General features: G+C 43.3%; 1 protein-coding gene across 6 annotated transcripts in view; it reads right to left on the bottom strand.

The window, feature by feature from the left end:
* Positions 1-12873: 12873 nt before the first annotated feature.
* MTHFD1L (methylenetetrahydrofolate dehydrogenase (NADP+ dependent) 1 like) overlaps positions 12874-19437 on the bottom strand; it is a 247896-nt gene continuing 241332 nt past the window's right edge. For all 6 annotated transcript variants that reach the window (XM_073337644.2, XM_073337645.2, XM_073337646.2 and 3 more), the window contains one exon: positions 12874-14630. The gene's annotated coding sequence lies outside the window, so the exon portion shown is untranslated. The remainder of the gene's footprint in view (positions 14631-19437) is intronic.

The following is a 19437-nucleotide window of genomic DNA, read 5'->3' as shown; positions in this document are numbered from 1 at the left end:
GGAATATTCTCTTACTGTATTTACTTGCCTCTTATTTAAAAGACAAGTAATTGGCTTCCTAATGCTTGTCTTCTGATATTGGTAAAAACTCAAGGATCAGATGGATAATGCAAGGAACATACATGAAATATGCAAGTGCCCTTAATTAGGTATGATCCTGGCATGTTCTTTGCATTAATCCTGGCATTCTTGGAAGGAACCCGTGAGTCTCTTATCTGATTTAAGAAAATCCTTTCTTGAGTAAAGAAAGCAAGGAAAAAAGCAGAAGTGCTACAGGAAACGGTGATGACAATTCAGTAGGAGTGCCAGATCAGTACTGCACTATTACTCCAGACTGGTGATAGGCTGCATGCTGCTGCTGGGAGTACCGTCTTTTGAATGAAATGTAAAACCCAGGTTACCTGTTGTTTTAAGTTTCAGAGTAACAGCCGTGTTAGTCTGTATTTGCAAAAAGAAAAGGAGGACTTGTGGCACCTTAGAGACTAACCAATTTATTAGAGCATAAGCTTTCGTGAGCTACAGCTCACTTCTTCAGATGCATATCGTGGAAACTGCAGCAGGCTTTATATATACACAGAGAATATGAAACAATACCTATTCCCACCCCACTGTCCTGCTGGTAATAGCTTATCAGAGCTCATGGCACTTTCCAAGAGATTAGGGGATGGTGAGCTGGGTATTCTCACCTAATTCCAGTTCAGGTAATTACAGTCTACTTACTGAAATTCCCACTGCAGTTTAAAATCACACACAAGATTCTTTTTCATTTCCTCTTCCATGCTGGTCTGTAGCATTGCTAAGTACGGTTAAACAGTTGCTGTATTTCAGTATGCAGGTGGCTGAATTTCAGTAGAGGAAGTAACCTGAATAATACATTTTGGGAACTGTGGTGATGAGAGAGAATTGCCTGAATATAAGATGTGTCACTCTCTCCTGCCCACTAATAATTTGTTGTACTTTTGTTAATTCCTTTCAGTTTGTCAGTAACTTTCCGGCACTGACCCATTCCAAACTGTCTGCTGTATCCAGGTGTAATCTTGCTAGGACAACACAGAGAAATCTGAGACACTTCTCTATAAATTGTCAAAAATTGTACTGTGGTGAAATCCCATTGCAAGCTCATATCTAATTTGTTGTTCACTGTCAGATAGAACTTTCCAAAGATATTTATCCTGTTGAATTGTGGGATTTAAATCTCATTTTATCAATCCCTGTCCATATTTCTAACCTCTTAATGTATTTTTATACTTCTTTCCTTCTGACAGTCTTCATCACCTCCCAATTTAGCATCATCTGTGAATTTTATTAGCATGATGCTTACTCCTTCTACCTCACCCATTAATAAAAGCAAGCCTAACACCAATCTCTGAAGCTCCCTTCAAGATTTATAATTCCTCAGTTCAACATATGGTCATTGATCAATGCACTTTAATTAAAAGTCATTGATTCAGTAGGTGCTCATATCCACTTGAAGTTTTTCTAATAAGACTTGGTGAGGCACTAAGTCAAATGCTTTTCTGAAATAAAGATGTATCTACTGCATTCTTTTCATCCACTGGAGTTATAATTCAGTCCCCATACGGCTCAGATTTGTCTAGAAAAACTTGTTCTTATAAAGCCATCCTATATTTTTTATTCAGTTTTATTTTTCTCTAAGAACTTTAAATTATGTTAACAAATTTGTTTAGAAAAAAGAAAAGGAGTACTTGTGGCACCTTAGAGACTAACCAATTTATTTGAGCATGAGCTTTCGTGAGCTACAGCTCACTTCATCGGACGATGAAGTGAGCTGTAGTTCACAAAAGCTCATGCTCAAATAAATTGGTTAGTTTCTAAGGTGCCACAAGTACTCCTTTTCTTTTTGCGAATACAGACTAACACGGCTGTTATTCTGAAATTTGTTTAGAGTATCTTCCATTGTTTTACAGGGATTGAATAGTTTCCTGTTTTCAATTTGTTTAGTTTTCATTAACCAGAAATGTAGGTGACAAGCTCCTATTAGACTTAGGAACTGTGGTTGTTTGAACCAAAGTTTAAAGTGGATCAATGTGGGAAGGAGAGTTCACCACTTCTGGTGGCTGCATGTTGTCATGGTTTTTATAAAATTTTAATTACTGTTCCATAAATAATGAGTATCAACTAACTGCATGCCATATACCTGTGGTCCCCAAACTGTGGGGCATGCCCCGTAGGGGGTTTCGGAGGAACATTTGGGGGTGTGTGGTGGGGCCTGGGCCTGCCCCCACAGAAGGCGGTGAGGGAGTGCCACCCAGCCCTGCTCTGCTCCGGCCCCAGTCCCGCTCCCAGCTACAGCCCCAGCCTTGGACCCTAGCTCCTGGCTTGGCCATGGTGCCACTCCCAGCCCCAGCTGCTGGCCCCGACCACAGCCCCACTCTAGCCCCCCTCCCAAGCCTTGGCCCCCAACCACAGCTCCATCCTTGGCCTGGGCTCCAGAGCCTCCTTCAGCTGCAGCCCTGGCCTCAGCCCATGGCTCCCGGCCCAGCCCCAGCTCTTGTCCCAACCTTGGCCCCCTAACCCTGTCTGCACCCTTCTACCGGTGGGAGCCCCGGCACAGTGCCCAGCCCTAGCTCCTGATAGCACCTCAGGGGGAGAGGAGCGGGAGAGACTGGAGTAAGGGGGGAGGTGTGGCATGAAAAATTTGGGAACTATTGCCATATACACATGCCACTGCATACGTAAGAACACTATGGGAATGGACGTTGTTCGTAATTCTGAAATGTTTGTAACTCTGAACAAAACACTATGGTTGTTCTTTCAAAAGTTATCTGAAAATTGACTTAATACAGCTTAGATACTTTACTAGGCATCAGAAAAATGCTGCTTTTAACCATCTTAATTTAAATGAAACAAGCACAGAAAGAGTTTCCTTACCAGGTCAAATCTTGTACTGTAAGCATGGGGCATTGTGGAATGGCTCCTGAAAGCCAGTAACAGTCAATATAAGCAACACTGTCTACACTGACACTGTGTCGACCTAACTACATCAACCAGGACTCTGTGGTGCTCCCACAGGTGGTGTTATTAGAGCAGCATAAAGAGGCACTTAGTCAATGGGAGCCAAATTTAAGTGAAGACACTTCCACAGCTAGGTTGACACAAGGCAGCTTACGTTGATGTAACCGCATAGTGTCAACGAGGTTTAAGTCCCTGCTTGGAAATGGGCTGTTTTGGCATCATACCTTGAGAAATTCCAACATTTTGGTTTAAAGTACATTAAAAAAAATCTATGATATAACTGAACTGTTTCAATAAATCCTATTGGTCTGGAGAAAAACCGTGTATTATGGTAATTTCCAGAGGTCCCACTCTGGAGCCGGGCTCCTTTGTACTAAGTGTCAAGTATCAGGGGGTAGCCGTATTAGTCTGTATCCAAAAAACAACAAGGAGTCCAGTGGCACCTTAAAAAAAGACTGTTAGTCTTTAAGGTGCCACCAGACTCCTTGTTCTTTGTATATTAGGTGTCGTACAAACATGCAATGAACAAATAGTCCCTTCCCTAAAGAGCTTACATTCTGTTGTTGCACTGGCAATCTACCTCCCATGGCAATTACTAATAAATTATCATTTAGTGTTAACAATGTGGTCGGTGCTGCGCTATGGAAAAACAGATGGTGACAATTTGGCATCTTAAATTAATATTTCATTATTATAGACTCATAGGTATGCAGGGATGAAGGGACCTCAAGAGGCCATTTTGTACTTAGACCTGTGCCGAGGCAGGAACAAGTAAGTATACTTAGCCCATCCTTCCCCTCCTATAATTATACACTCACTTCTTGTGAGTGGCGCATAAGGAATGGGTTTTACATGGGCTTTGGATGATTTTTCAAATGTTCTTTCTTCACGAACACTTTGTTTTAGGAACAAAAATATACAATTTCTACATTTCTTTTAAAGTCCATAAGGTTTGCCCCATAAGGTTTTGCACTCTCGTGTTGTTAATTCCTTTTATTTTTCTGGCAGGTCCCGACTGTATTGGTGCTGACCAAAGTGGAACTCTGTCCAAACATTTCTCAAAGCTTGAGAATTAAAAAGTTTACTGGGTGAATAAATATTTGAGTTTTTACATGAAAACCACACACACGCACAAATATGTATCTACTCACACACGGCTGTGTGTGTATAATACATTACACTCAAGTGTATTGGGCAGAGGAACACTATTATGACCACACTTGTAGAAATATTTTAGTTTGACTGATTTGTTACATAAACACTGAGGCCTCAAGCATTGTGTAATCACACTGCTCCATTATAGCAGTCCCAGTCTCAGCCCTAAAGCCAAAGGCGTTTTCAGTGTTTCTAAGATCCCCTCAACTGGGGATTCTAGTTCAGCCCCTAAAATTTAAACCCAGTTGAAATTTCTTTGGTTTAAGGACTGTCTTCCTTTGTGAAAAACTAAAAAGAGAGACAAATTGCCTCCAGACCTAAGAAGTTAAAGGGCCACACAAGGTTGGACTTAAAATCCTTAGAGTTCAGTGAAGTGTTGGTGCTGGGGTAGTGAGGAAAAGAAAGAAATCCAGCCTCCAATTTCAAATCCACTTGCTCTCCTTGATTTTAGGGGTCAATCTTTGAGCCCTCTGCAGAGCTGTGCATGATGCAGGACCTGAGCTGTCCATTACCTGTGCTCTCTGGCAAGTAAGAGGAATTTCCGGGCATCTCTAACTTACGTAATCTGGTAATAGCCCCCAAGGGGACATTATGCCCTCCAAGGAGCGCTGAAGTGCAGCAGTGTTCCAGCTTCACCTCCTCCTCAGCTATGCTCCTGGCATACTCTTGCTGCTGGACAAAATATCGTAGAGCTTTATGCCACTGGTGGAGCTCTCAGCTGCTCTGCATCGGGCACTGACTATGGAAGGCTGTGGGGCATTGGAAGGAGCAGTGGGGTGTGTGTCAAGAGGTTGGTGGTGTTTTAGCAGCTGATGGGTCAGGATCAAATGTGAGGTAGGGTAAGAACTAGAGGATTTGGCAGGTGCGAGAAAGTTTGGATGCATCTGCTCATTGAAGTTTTTGGGAGAGGCAGCAAAAACTGTGGGAAAATTTCACTGTGAGGATGGGGTTGGGGAACTTCGATGTACGGGAAGGGAGGTAAGTTCAGGCGCTTTGCAGAGACCATTACAAAACAGAATCCTACAGCTGACCCCAACAATCCTGATCAGCTACAAGAGACATAAATCAGCCAGACGCAAAGAATTAACTGAGCCGCCTTAGCAAGTAGACAAAGACTTGGCTGTTTTCCCTCCTCCTTCTCCCTTCCAAACTGAAAATGCTGCAGAAGGTGAAGAAACATTTACTATTTGAACAGGCTATTGGAGATCACCCATTACAAAAGACTGTAAAACTCACCTGGCCAGAGATTCCTGAGAGAGAGAGAGCGGGAGCAGGCAGCATGAAATAACATGGACAGTCACACATGTGATGCACTCTCACCATGTACAGCAAAATCTATGTCTGAGAAGGGAATTTTGATGCTAATTCTTTTTTTTCTATGGGATTTCCCCAGTGAGGTCTTGCAAAAATCAGGACAGACTTGTTCCCTCTAAGAGCAGTGCTCAGTTACACATTTAAAACATTTAAAATATTTTTTCCATAAAGTGTCAGATATTGCCCCTGCCAGAGCCATGATATGGATCTGACATGGAAAACCTCTCTTATATAACATTTCATATGCAAGTGGATTTAGGTGGGGAAGTATTTACATACTAATATTCAGAGGCACCAACTTTGTGATTTCCGAGGGGGTGCTTGATCCCTGCTCTGCCCCAGGCCCCGCCCCCATCCCTTGCACCAAACCCCCACTCCACCCCTGCTCCTTCCCAGCCCCTTCTGCCCCACCCTCTGAGCATGCCCCACCCCTGCTCCTCCCTTCCCTCCCCCCTGAGCACCTCCTGCATGTCACCAAACAGCTGATCACTGGTTGGTGGGCAGCGCTGGGGAAGAGCTGTTTGAAGGGCTCTGTCAGCAGGCAGGAGGCACTTGGGGGGAGGTGGAGGAGCTGATTGGCAGTGAAGCTGAGCACCCAATTTTTACCCCCAACATAATGTGGAAAGCAGCCTGTGTTTCTGCCAACTCTGTATCCAGTTACCGTCATTATTTCATTAGGATTTAAATTTAAATCTGAGGTGACCTGAATCAAAGTAAATACTTGTGTGCACCACTCTCTCCAATACAACTTTTCTATTAGAGTGTAGATTGAGAGGGGATTAGTTACTGCTCTGAATATGCAGTATCGAAGGGAGTGTTGTGACAATGGAATGCTTACTGGATTTATGGCCTACGGACTATTATCCCTGAATGTCGAGCAAAGACTAACTATTCACTTAAATTAAGTTATGCTAAGGAAAACCCGGTGCATGCTGGGAACTTTGCTATGAGAACTTTGTATAGATGTTCTGAGATTGTGTTCAAGGCACTTTGTTTATGAATTAATATTGTTTGAATTAAAAAGACTATTAAACTCTGGTAAGGATTGCTCTGGACAGATTGGGTACTTTTCCGGGGACAGAAATGCAGGAAGGAGACTTCATTTTCTCTATTTGTTTTGTCTCTTCCCATTTCTTGGCTTCTCTTTGTTTTTTGCTCCAGTTAAGGGAGTGCAATGCCTACAGTGCCTGGCATTTCTTAGGCTTAAACACCATAGCGTAAATAATCCTGGATTTGAATTTTGTTTACACAACTGATGCTGCCTCATGTGGATGCAACTACCAGAAGGGAGGACGAAACTTATTCCAGGAACTGACTTCTCACCTGTGATATAGCCTTCCAACTTGACTGACGTACTAGTCATAGACACCGACTCCGTGGGTGCTCCAGGGCTGCTTGGGCGGGCACTCACTCACTGCCCTGCTGGGCGCACGCCACACCTCTCCGCCAGCCCTCCTTCTGCCGCTCACCACACCTCTCCGCCAACAACCCTGCTGGCCTCTCACCAAAATGTCTTCAGGGCCCACCATTTAACACAGCTCTCAGTGATTTCAGCTCTTAGTGATGTCAGCTCTTAGTGGGGAGCCTCACTGCTGGGGCACACTGGGCAGTCTCTTGCTTCGGAGACACTATCCCAAAGCAGGTCATACTTAGACCCAGTGGTGAGCTGGAGCTGGTTCGCACCAGTTTGCGCAAACCGGTTGTTAAATTTTGAAGCAGTTTTAGAACCGGTTGTTAACCCGCTTCCCTGCAGGGGGTGCTGAGGCTTTGATGGGCTCCAGCCGGGAAATGATGTAATTCCTCCTCCGGCTGCCAGGGGCACTGCGGGAGCCATGTGGGCTGCTGCCTGGCCCTGGGCACGAGCCCTGTTGCTGCTGCTGCTGCTGCTCCCCTGGCCCTGGGGCTCCCGCTGCTGCCTGGTGGGTCCCCGGCTGCCCTGCTGGGTCTGCTCCGAGCCGCTCTCCCCGTGAACACCCACCACCCTGCCGCAGGCAGCCCCGCACCCCCTGCCTGCAGCCAGCCCCTGCCTCCAGCCCCCCCTCACCCCCTGCCCGTAGCCAGCCCCTGTCTCCAGCCACCCCCTGCCCTGCCTCCAGCCCCTGCTGCACCCCCGCACCCCCTACCTGCAGCCAGCCCCCGTCTCCACCCACCCCCGCGCCCCCTGCCTGCAGCCAGCCCCTGCCGCACCCCCGGCATGCACCAGCCCCTGCCACACACACCCCATGCCCTGCCTGCAGCCAGCCCCTGTCTCCAGCCACCCCCACACCCCTCCACCCGTAGCCAGCCCCTGCCTCCAGCCCCCCCCACGCCCCGTGCCCGCAGCCGGCCCCCATCTCCAGCCACCCCCTGCCCTGCCTCCAGCCACCCCTGCACTCCCTGCCCACAGCCAGACCCTGCTGCTCCCCCTGCCCTGCCCGCACCAGCCCATCTCCAGCCACCCCCGCACCCCCTGCCCGCAGCCAGCCCCTGCCGCACCCCCTGCCCGCAGCCAGCCCCTGCCTCCAGCCCCCCCACGCCCCCTACCCGCAGCCAGCCTCCGTCTCCAGCCACCCCTGCCGCACCCCCTGCCCTGCCTCCAGCCACCCCTGCACCCCCTGCCTGCAGCCAGCCCCTTTCACACCCCCTGCCCTGCCCGCAGCCAGTCCCTGCCTCCAGCCCCCCCCAGCGCCCCCTGCCCTCAGCCAGGCCCTGTCTCCCGCCACCCCCGCACCCGCTGCCTACAGCCAGCCCGTACAGTACCCCCTGCCCTGCCCACAGCCAGCCCTGCTCCCCCTTGCCTCCAGCCAACCCCGCATCCTCCTGTCTCCAGCCAGCTCCGCATCCCCTGCCCTACCCGCAGCCAGCCCCGCACCCCCTTTCCTCCAGCTAGCCCTGCCCCACGCCTGTCTGCAGCTGGCCCCACGTCCACTGGTGCCCTGCAGTTCCCAGGGCAATAACCCTGCACACCTGCTTCAATGAGGGGGTCAGCAAGCAGCTGGGACCCACACATGTGCACACCCTAGGGTGACCAGACAGCAAGTGTGAAAAATCAGGACAGGGGGTGGGGGGTAATAGGAGCCTATATAAGAAAAAGACCCCAAAATTGGGACTGTCCCTATAAAATCGGGACATCTGGTCACCCTAGCACACCCCCAGGGAGTGGCGGGGACCCACACTTGTGAAACGGAGCTCATTTCTAGATCAGGCCCATCTTTTTAAAAAAGAACTTTAGGCAGGGTTAACATACATCTGTATTTTCCCGGACAGGTCAGGCTTTTTGGTTCTTAAATTGCTGTCCGGGAAAATACGGACATATAGTAACCCTGTTGGTACAAAAAATACATACTGGGGCACATCCCTTAAATCAGAACTTTTTATAGGGAACCGGTTAAGATTTTGGCAGCTCATCACTGCTTAGACCTAGGTGTCAGCGATTTCAACTCTGCAGCATGTAACAAGACTTGCAATTGAGTCTAAATTAGCTCTGTTATTACACAGTGGAGAGAGAGAGAAAGGGTCAAACGGTGTTTGGGACCCTTAGGCAGGGCCCACACCACCAGGTACAAGAGAACCTGTCCCCACCCTTTCTCCACTCACTGGGCTTTGGAACCCATGTCACCTGCCTAGTGAGTGCCATTTAGTTGAGGGTGAGTCCCTCATTCGGGAAACGTCAAGTACAGTTATGTTGTCCTTGATTCCCTTTATTACTCCTGCCCCCAAACCAAGGAGACTGGGGATCCCACACCAGCCAAAAGTGACCGTTTAGGCAAGCAATCCCATCATGCTGAGCACCTAGGCAGGGTGGGTGTGCCCATGTAAACGAGATCAGCTAATGAAGTCTTCTTCCACAGCTTGTCACTAGACGTCAGGGAAGAGCTCATTCAGTCTCTGCTTACACCATCATCAAGAAGGGGGGTAAGGAAAGGAAAAGCTGGTTTTGCAACTTGATTGCATCCCTGACCCCTTAGCGAATAGCCACTGAGGAACTTAAGCTCCTGGAGGGTATCTAATTCTTTTTGGAACCCAATTATACTTTTGGTGTTCCCAGCATCCCCTCTGGCAATGAGTTCCACAGGCTGTCAGGGGATAAAAAACACTTCTGCAAATTGTTCATCGGTATCCATAAGAAGGTATATACTTTATTTTTTTTTAATGTACACACCACTGAGTTTTGGATTTTGAAATACAAAAAAAAAAAAAAAACTTTTAAGTAGCTTGAACATATTTCTGTGCAGTCAGGTTTTTACTCCAGTGGTAGCAACTAAGTATTAACTGAGTACAAAAAAAGCAGATCTATGGATATAAATGATAATACAGAAATTGCCATGTGGCTCCTAACATAAAAAATAAGAAGCAAAGAAAAATAGTTCACGTCTTTTCCCATAATTGTGATTATGGAACATGTCCTAAAACTGGTCTGGCGTTACAGCCCAGAGCAGGGAGTCAGGTCACCTGGATTCTATTCCTAGCTCTGCAACTGACTCACTGTGACCAAGCACATAATGTTGCTTCTCTGTGCCGCATATTGCAAACCAGTAACCTAGGAATACTAGGTTTCAGAGTAGCAGCCGTGTTATTCTGTATTCGCAAAAAGAAAAGGAGTACTAGTGGCACCTTAGAGACTAACCAATTTATGTGAGCGTAAGCTTTCGTGAGCTACAGCTCACTGCATCCGATGAAGTGAGCTGTAGCTCACAAAAGCTTATGCTCACATAAATTGGTTAGTCTCTAAGGTGCCACTAGTACTCCCTTTCTTCCTAGGAATACTACTGGCTACCCACTTTTGCAAACTCCTTCGAAATCTTCCAAAAAAGGCTCTATAAAAGTATATCATTGCTTGATTTCCTCTCTTCACCCAGGATATTTTTCAGGATTTATCTCTTGAGACTGCTGCAGTTTTTATGAAGAGCTGCAGCCTTCACAAATATTGCTATATACTACGCAATGTGAAAGGATTCCAAACCTTTTATAGCAATATGTTCATGACCACTCATACCTCAGCATGAAGTGGGTTTTAAAAGCTTCTGACATTCCACAATACTTTGCAATTTGCAGGCATAGTATACAGGTCACTTGTAATATTTCGTAACAATTAGATTCTCTAAAATAAGCAATATTCACTGCCTTCTCTTCTGTAACTTCAATCCTTTCTCTTACATTTCCTCCCCAACCACGATCTGTTAGCATCTGTGCTATCCTCATGTGGTATGAAAAGTCCTCAGGTAAGGGACCTTATCTTCCTATAAGTCCACAAAGCACCAGTAACACCTAACAGCACTATATAAATAATGATACTCACAATACTTTTTTCCACTTTAAAGAATAAATAACCTAGAAGGCATTCTAAATAAAGCAAATGAAAGGAAAAAATAACACACTGAGGGCAGGATTTTCAGAAGAGCTCAGTGATGGCTTAAATCTGCTCCCACTCAATGGTAAAACTGCCATTGATGTCAATGGGACCAGAACGATGGCAGTGCTGAGTGCTTTAGAACATCTCACCCTAAAACTTGAAAGGATAAATAGGTGAAGAAGCTGAAATTGGTTAGTTCAAAAGATTTCTGCAGATATTTGAGTAGGGAAAAGCAAACCTGGGAAATAATGAAAGAGATTGAAATGGCTCAAAGATTTCTTGGTGATGAATACATCAGAACATTGTAGCATTAAAAAAAAAAATCCTCTACCCAGATGACTGTCAAGAAATCACACGCACCTCATTAACTCCTGACTATCTTCACTGACTCTTGTGCGGCAGTAAGAGAAATAAGTACCAGAAATATTGTTCAGGGAGGAAAGACAGTATAGTCTAAATTAAAAATATTTACCTGGAACATATGCTATGGGGACCCATGTGTATATAAAATGGGAGTTTGGAATGGTTTGTTAAATCCTATCACTCTGAGAGCCTCACATTCCTCATGCAGCGTTCACTGGTCAATAGCAGTGGATGCTTCAAAACCAGGAGTGCTTAGAATCCGCACTGCACTGAGGTCAGAACTGAGTTAGTTGTAGTAGAAGCCCTGTGGTAGAACATGGCTGTTGCTAGAAGTTTCTTTAGGCAGTGTGGAACAGACACTTTTTCTGACAACCATTCGAGGAAACCCCCCAAGTGTAGATTTATATTTTTCTCCCAGGTGGTGTTTGAGCCTATCTACATGACAAATACAAATGAGTTGTGGGATTAGACTACAATATAGGTATAAACATAGCGTAGATTGAGCCTAAGGCACAGTTTAATAAAATCTCTTAGACCAAAAATCTCTGCCCACAATTGTCTGGAAAACTGGGCTCAAATCTTGCTAGTAACAGGCTTGTTTATACATCATTGTAGCTGGTATGGTATAATCACAGACGGCCCAGAGTCTAGCCTGGCATAAGCTAAATTTGTGAAGTGAACCTTGTTAACAGAACATGTCAAATGCTTTGGAACCATTAGAGTCCCATCTTTACTGTAACTCCATGCTAGATGTCCGAGTTACAACACAGTAGTCCTCATAGTTAAAATATGTTTCTGGAAGGAGCATTATTTCTACTGTGCCCCCAGTCCGTGCTGCTGTCTCACTAGCGTCCAAGGCTCTGGCACAGTTAAGGTACACAGTTGAAACAAGGTTAAATCCCTGCAAGACTAAACTCTTTAAAAAAACTGGTTAGAGAACCACGTGATGTAATGGAGTCCCCAAACATGGTGGGAGTAGCGATGTAAACAGGACCAAAGAGACATTGTTCAAGCCTATAACATATATAGACATGAGTAAGCTGGGTGGAGCACCACTGGAGGATGTCACTTGGGAAATAAACTATTTCAGGTCATTATTTCACTGTTTTCACTTAAAAGGACAATGATATATTGTCTCTCCAGACCCCATTGTTTTGTTGCTCTTTTATTGAAGGAACCAGTCCATGAGCATTTCCTGAGAAGGAGCACTTCAAAAGCTTGAAAATACAATATTCTGTGTATTTTCAGAAGCCTCTATTTTATTCTGGATTGCTGTCAGAAAAAAGTCCAAAGAAAGAAGAGTCAGTTACTGTGGTGGTCTAAAAGCATACTGCGTGAGATTCTACTCAGCAATCTGCTGAATACTTGTTTAAATGAATATCCAATTCAGCTATGAGGCACACTCAGTTTTATATGTTAAGTATGATGGTTAAAAATGGAAAACATGATCTTGAGAGGCCCAAAATTCTGTGTCATATGAAAGCGCCATGGTTTCAAAAATGCTCTGTTTTTGAGACTACACATATGTATCCTGTTCACCACATACAGGATACACACTATATAGAAAAAACAGCCTAGTAGGAGAAAGCCATAACCAACCGTATGCCTGAAATTACTCAAGGACCCCCAAAAGTGCAACACCCTAGTTTAGCACCCAACCCCATCATTGTAACCACCTCATCACATAGACAGCTTGTTTTTTTCATTGTGTGCCTTTCTTTTCGAAAACCAAGCCGTACCAGCTTGTAGTTCTTGAAAACGAGCTTAGAAAACTGGCGTCATCTCTTTTTTAAATTATAAATTGCATATAATAATCAAAATAGAGAAGTGCTGAGAAAATGAACCAAATCATTAAAAAAAATTGGTTTATTAGGCTTCCTATCAGCCAGATCCTCCATGGCAGAAATGGAGTCCTAGTGCAATGCATTCTTGGGTGACAGAGAGCAGCTGGAGCTTACTAATGTGACTTTCGGAGGTTCAGGACTTTTGTCTGTGCCCAGAAATAACTGGATGGAGTCAACATTTTGCTACTGGAAACCTAAATGAGGCCATATTAAAGTATTAAATATGAGCATTATTTCTGCATAAAATACCAGACATTTTTAGCAGCTGGCCCTTATATCTAGGTTGATAATTATGTGGACTTGGTTGATGGTGTACAATGTATTATCTGAGTAGCATGACATTTTGGGCTGTTCTCCACTTTACTAGGTGGTGTTGTAATAATGTGTTTTCTATGTCCAAAATACTGTGCAAAGGAGTTCACTGAATGAATCAGGTCAAAGGAGCATGTGCACTAGGAGGAAGACCTTTCTTTCAGGCACATATTTGGAAAATAAACAGCAAAAACAAGAAAAGAAATATTCAAAAGTAACCTGTTAAATATGTACTGTGTGAAAGTTTGCCTTACTGTAGCAGTGATTCATTCAATGGGCACTCAAAGAAAGTCAAAAGAACTGCTCAATTTGGATTTTTAACATGCTACAGCACCCAACTGTCCCTACAGAGGGTGGCTGGAGCATGGGAACAGCATACCACAACCCGCAAATAAAGAATGGTTAGTTTTCACTGGCAGTACCACCTGCTGACTGTAAAGCAACACCAGACCCTCAATTTTGCACTGTTAAGAAAAACCCTCCAGAATAATGACAATAACCCACTCCACTGGGAAACAAGGTTAGAGGTTGATATTTTTCAAAAAACTGACAAGACAGACATTCCTTCTGTCTCCTTAGACAGCTGATTTTAAAAAGAAACAAAGCTTGTTGACATTTGGGATTTATGGTCAAGATACTGAACAAAATAGACCAAAAACACTGTAAATCTGGTAACAAGCGCCTTTGACAGATGAAAGTACCTATGACTATTGGACATACTATGTTTTAAGTTTTTCAGAGCCGATTGGCCTCAGAGGAAACAAATTCTGTATTAAAAAACTCTTGCTTGTTATTCTTCAACAGTCCCCTCATTTGAAATTTGGCTCTTCCCCAGCAGTGCCCATAGCAACACTTGCTGATAACTCAGAAATGTGCAGCTAATTTGTGTGTGGTTTCAGCTCCTGAATGCCAGCAGCTGAACTGTACTTTTCAAGAGCAACAGGCTTTATCACGCAGTGTAATCCTGTTTATGTTAATTTTTTAGATGGCCACTGATGAAGGAAATACTTTTGTTAGTAGCTCAAATAAAGAATACAAAATCCTGGAGTGGAAAATTTCACCTTTCTGTTCACACCATATTATCGATAAAACAAACATTCTGAAATGCAAGCAAGAGTAAGCATGGCAAAAGATTTCTCTGCACTAAACCAAGAATAAATTAGTTTGTAACAAACTTTTTTTGTGTGTGTCATAAAAATGGGTAGAAAGAAGTGTAGATTTTCTCTCTTTGGTCTATCTTGATATCTCTCCAGAGACACATAACAGGCATATTTCAAATTCACTCGTCTCCTATTGCAGGAAATAGTGAAGTAGCAGTTTGTATTTTCAGAATTCTGGAAAAGAAGAAAAGTATTGCAGAAATAATTTTCATTGGGTGAAGAAACAGGAATAAAGAAACAAAAGCTAAGGTATGACAAGAGGCTCTGTAATGTTTCAATGGTAGAAGTTTTTGCCCTGAGCATAATTAGATCAAACATTTAACTATACCATGTGCTACAAATAACATATTTCCAGTTAATACAAACCCTTTCTGTATATCCAATGGAAGGAAAACACAAAACACACACACGCTAGCACTATTATGGGCTTCTGAAGAGTTGACATTTTGCAATAGAGAGTTCCATTGACTTAAAACTTGGTGCATAGAATTTAGGAAAGTTTTTGTTAAAGTGATAAAAAAAAAACCCAACAAGATGCATTTTCAACAAGAACTGATCAAGAAACTAAAACAATATAAACACTAATCACCTTTCCAGGAGGAAAACACAAATGATTCACTGGTAGTGAAGGCTAATTAAGAATAACCTCAACCCATTTATATGGAGAGAAAGTTGTCAGCAGACAGATCTGGGGGAAATACTGCATAGAAAAATACAATCCCAACCCCACTATCTAACAACAATTAAGAAAGCAAACAGAAATATGGAGTGTATCAACAGCAGAATAAAGCACAACTCACAGGAGATAATTATGGCAATGTAACAAAGGGGCTGGCAGGATCACAAGTGAAGTATTGTGTTATAATTTTTGATGAGGTAGTGTCTACCACCCCCAATTTGTAACTGGATCCCATTGTGATAGGTACTGTATATGGGGATAAAGACGAAGGGTTTTTGTTAAATCTAACAGGTTGAAGGGGTGTGCACTGCTGTTGACTTGCTTTGTGTCACCTGTTTCTCTATTTAAATATATGTGAGCCCATGGTGAAAGGATAGGTAGGCTTTTTAGAAATTCAAATAAATATATTTGTGGAGTCATATTACAGGGATTCTAGTGAAGAATTAGGAAAGATTCAGAAGGGGCATAATCAAGAGTCACCGTGGTTATCATTATGTGGAAAGGTTATTAAAATGGGCTTAGAGGATGAAGCTCTGGCCCATTGAAGTCAATGGTAGGTCTGCCATGCAGTGGGGCTATGATTTCTTCCAGAGTCATTAAAAATCTGAATAGGACATGACTGAACTTCTGAGGAGTGAAATTTCTAGAGGGTAACAGATACAAAAGAAGGGAACTGGGAATGGAAGTGAGACAATGTGTTGGGAAATTTTGCTACACAGGCTGTAATTAATGCATACAATGCACTAACAAAGGCAGCAGACGACTCTACAATGTATTCTCAAGGAGTTATGTAGGCAATTAAAAGACACAAACATGACAAGTACATGCAGAAGCTGGAAAGGGAGAAAGACCATAATAGACTAAGTACAGTTTAGTTAGTCTCTCTCTCTCTCTCTCTCTCACACATATCCTGCTTTAACAATCTTTCTTCCTCACATGTTCTTGTCCCTAATTCTCCATCTCTCCCCAAGGTAGCAATATAAGAAGAGTGTACAATCAACAAAGGTTAGCAGTACAGTAATATTTGGATGTAAAATCAAGGGACAATTCTAAAAATGTGGATTTGTATACATGGAGATTTTAGATTCTTCTGTTTTCTTAAGGGGGCTTAAAGTATAGGAAAACGCTCTGTCCCCACCCATATACAAAGGCCCATTGTGGGCAAAGGTAAACTGGATAAGTTCCCTCAAGATCCAGGCCTGGTCTACACTGCGGGTGTGGGGGTAGGTGGGCGGGGATCGATCTAAGTTACGCAACTTCAGCTACGTGAATAACATAGCTGAAGTCAACATACTTAGATCTACTTACCATGGTGTCTTCACTGCGGTAAGTAGACGGCTGACACTCTTCTGTCGACTCGGGCTGCGCCTCTTGCCCTGGTGGAGTACTGGAGTCGACAGGAGAGCACTCGGCGGTCGATTTATCACGTCTAGACTAGACGCGATAAATCGACCCCCACTGGATCGAACGCTGCCCGTCGATCCAGTGGGTAATGTAGACAAGCTGCCAGACACATTGTGTATGTATGATGTTGCTAGGTAGTGACATGATGTACTTGCCTCTTCTCTCCCTGTGGCAAAAAGATAGTTTCTTCTACAGACCTCCAAACTCCTGCTGCCTAAAATGCAGGATAGGTATAGACTGGAAGGGGAATAAAGGTAAAGTTGGAAAGAAAGGGGAGGGGGAAGAATGACAAAAGGAGAAAAAAGATTTCAAGAACCTCTTTTCCAGGTGACTAAGTCTGAATGAATACAGGCTAAAACTCCTCTCAAACGGTTTTATATTCTCTGTCATCAGGCAGTTGTAGTCTCCTGTTTTGTACTTCCTTCTGGGTTTGATGCACCTCATAATGCCTTGCATAAGATGACCTACGTTAACAGCTCTTTAGAAAAGCTGCAGGAGTGTCACAGTATCAGTTTTTTATGCTGCAAATCATCCTGCTTCACCTCAGGCCTGGAAGGAAGGGTAAAATGCAAGAACATTTTGCCTGTCACAAGAACTCAAGGACAATGAAAGAATGGAAGTCTGGTAACTGGTAAGAGGAGGGTAGATACAGGAGACACCTACATTATCTAGGTTCAGAAGGCTTGGGTGTTTTTTAATGGTTCATGGTACTTTTTGCAAAGAAAGTGTGAAGTTGTCCTTTGAGCACTGGCTGCATTTGAATGAAAAGTATTTTCAACCTTGACTTTTTTTCAATTAATTTTTTGGTTAGCATATACTCTAAAAATTCATACAAACCCCAAGCTACACTACAGTACACACCATGACTTGTACTATTCTGCAGAATCTTGTGAGAACTATCACCAGCTTTATTAACAGTATTGACAAGTCAGGCAGACTGATGGGAGTCCAAAGCTTAGCTCAGGATTAGCAAGGCATACCAGAGAATTGTTCTAGTAGCACAAACTTTGCCTGTTTGAATATCCTTATAAAGCCTCATGAGGTTAAGCAATGTGCAGAATGGGATACAGAATGCACATTAGCACAACTGTTCTCAGCTAGGCATGTGTGTTTATAATGAAACAGCTGTAGTTCTTGGACTAATCTCTGAATACTTTACAATTGCCACATCTTAGCTGGCAAAATACAATATGCCTGTAATTTACATTATACACTATGACCACAACAAAAGAGTTTCAATCAAGCAGACAGAAAATTACTGTAGCTGTCATCATATGAACACACCCACGCATACCTCCGTGCAGTCCATCTGCCCTTGGGGCAGGCTGCTTCAGTGCCGAGACCTTTCTCATGGGTGAAAAATGAACTCAGAGAATGATTCTCGACTAGGCTAATATAAGTCAGTTTACGATAGCACATATAATTTGTGGTGGGAAAAAAATGAGAAATCAAAATTGGGGGAAGGTTTTTGGTTTTTTTAATTCTGCCATTTCTCTTATTTCCCTGTCTTTAGCTCTACTACTTTTTTTTCCAGGTCCCTAGAAAGCCTAATGAACTTCTTATTCAGACCTCAGCATTTTGGGAGTGAAGGGAAGATGCACAAAAACCACATAGGATCTGACCCCAGGGGTGCTGAATGCTCATTACTGTCATTGGAGTTAATGGGCCCTGCATATCCACAGCACTTCAGAAAATCAGAACACTTATTAGGTGCCTAACTGTAGGTACCTACGTTGGAAAAGCTAGGCCCATATTTTTCAACATATTATCGTCAAAATGTCTTCAGAACTCAAACTCACAGGGTTCTCTCCTCATGTGGTTGATATTATCAGCACATCCCCAATAGATTCATAGCCTTACTGTTATAGGCTGGGATGCACACAACTCTCAAGAACCTGATTAGAGTTTAATTTACTGGCATTTCCTCTTCAACCCCAAAAGATACCCAAGCTGATTAAAAAAACCAAGTTCAACATTTTCACTTTGTATATTACTCCGAAGCAAAGTCCCTTATAGTGGGAGGAGAGTTTCTTATTTGTTTTCCAACTATTGTTCTTGAAGATGTATTTAGCAAAAAGGAAAACTCTTTCTTGCCCTTTGGGTATGATGGCCTTTAACAAGACTAAAAGTAGCAAACATAGTGGTTGAACCACTTCACTGAAGAAAGCACACGTGTCTGTGTATAGGTCTTACCTTAGGATTCTGCTGTCATTTTAGATTGTTCAAAGAGGATCACATACCACTTTCTAAGCAAATATCCATTTAGTTTATAGTGTTGTTAATTCCTCCCAAAACAACAGGGTATGTACCAAGAACTGCTATGCATAGAGTTACACAGCAGTAAATAGCCAACGGCACTTAGTACATAAGATAATTGTCTAAACCTATCATTTAACTTTCAGTCTAACCAGTTTTTGCTGTAATAGAAAGAATACAGGAAAATGTAAGAGTCTGCCCTGACCAGATTGAAGGATACTATCTTACAGCATAGACATATGAACAGTTAATTTTGCTTTTTTGGGGTACTTGGGGCATACTAAAATGAAGTAAACCTATTTATCCTAAATATAGGGCAGACAAAGAATAGCTAGAATGTAGCGTCACTGAGAAGAATCTGAGAGTTACCATCTATGATATACTGAATGAGTAACAGTAACAAAAAAGCCTCATTAGTTGATTTTATACAGGGTTATTATGTGTAAAGAGAGGCAATATTCTACACCACTTGGCATGTTCTAAGCCTCAACTGGAGTTCTGAATTCAGTTTTGGTAACCACTTTGATTTTAAAAGATGGACAAGCTAGAGGAAATTTAGAGTAAAAAGGATGAGGGGCTTGGAAAATGCACCTTCTCAGGAAAGATGAAGAGCCCTGGATTTGAAAAGTGTGCAGAAAAACA

This window comes from Lepidochelys kempii, chromosome 3, assembly GCF_965140285.1.
Source record: "Lepidochelys kempii isolate rLepKem1 chromosome 3, rLepKem1.hap1, whole genome shotgun sequence".
NCBI lineage: Eukaryota > Metazoa > Chordata > Testudines > Cheloniidae > Lepidochelys > Lepidochelys kempii.
Note: the sequence above shows the minus strand (reverse complement) of the source record. Positions and strands in the feature narration are given on the sequence as shown.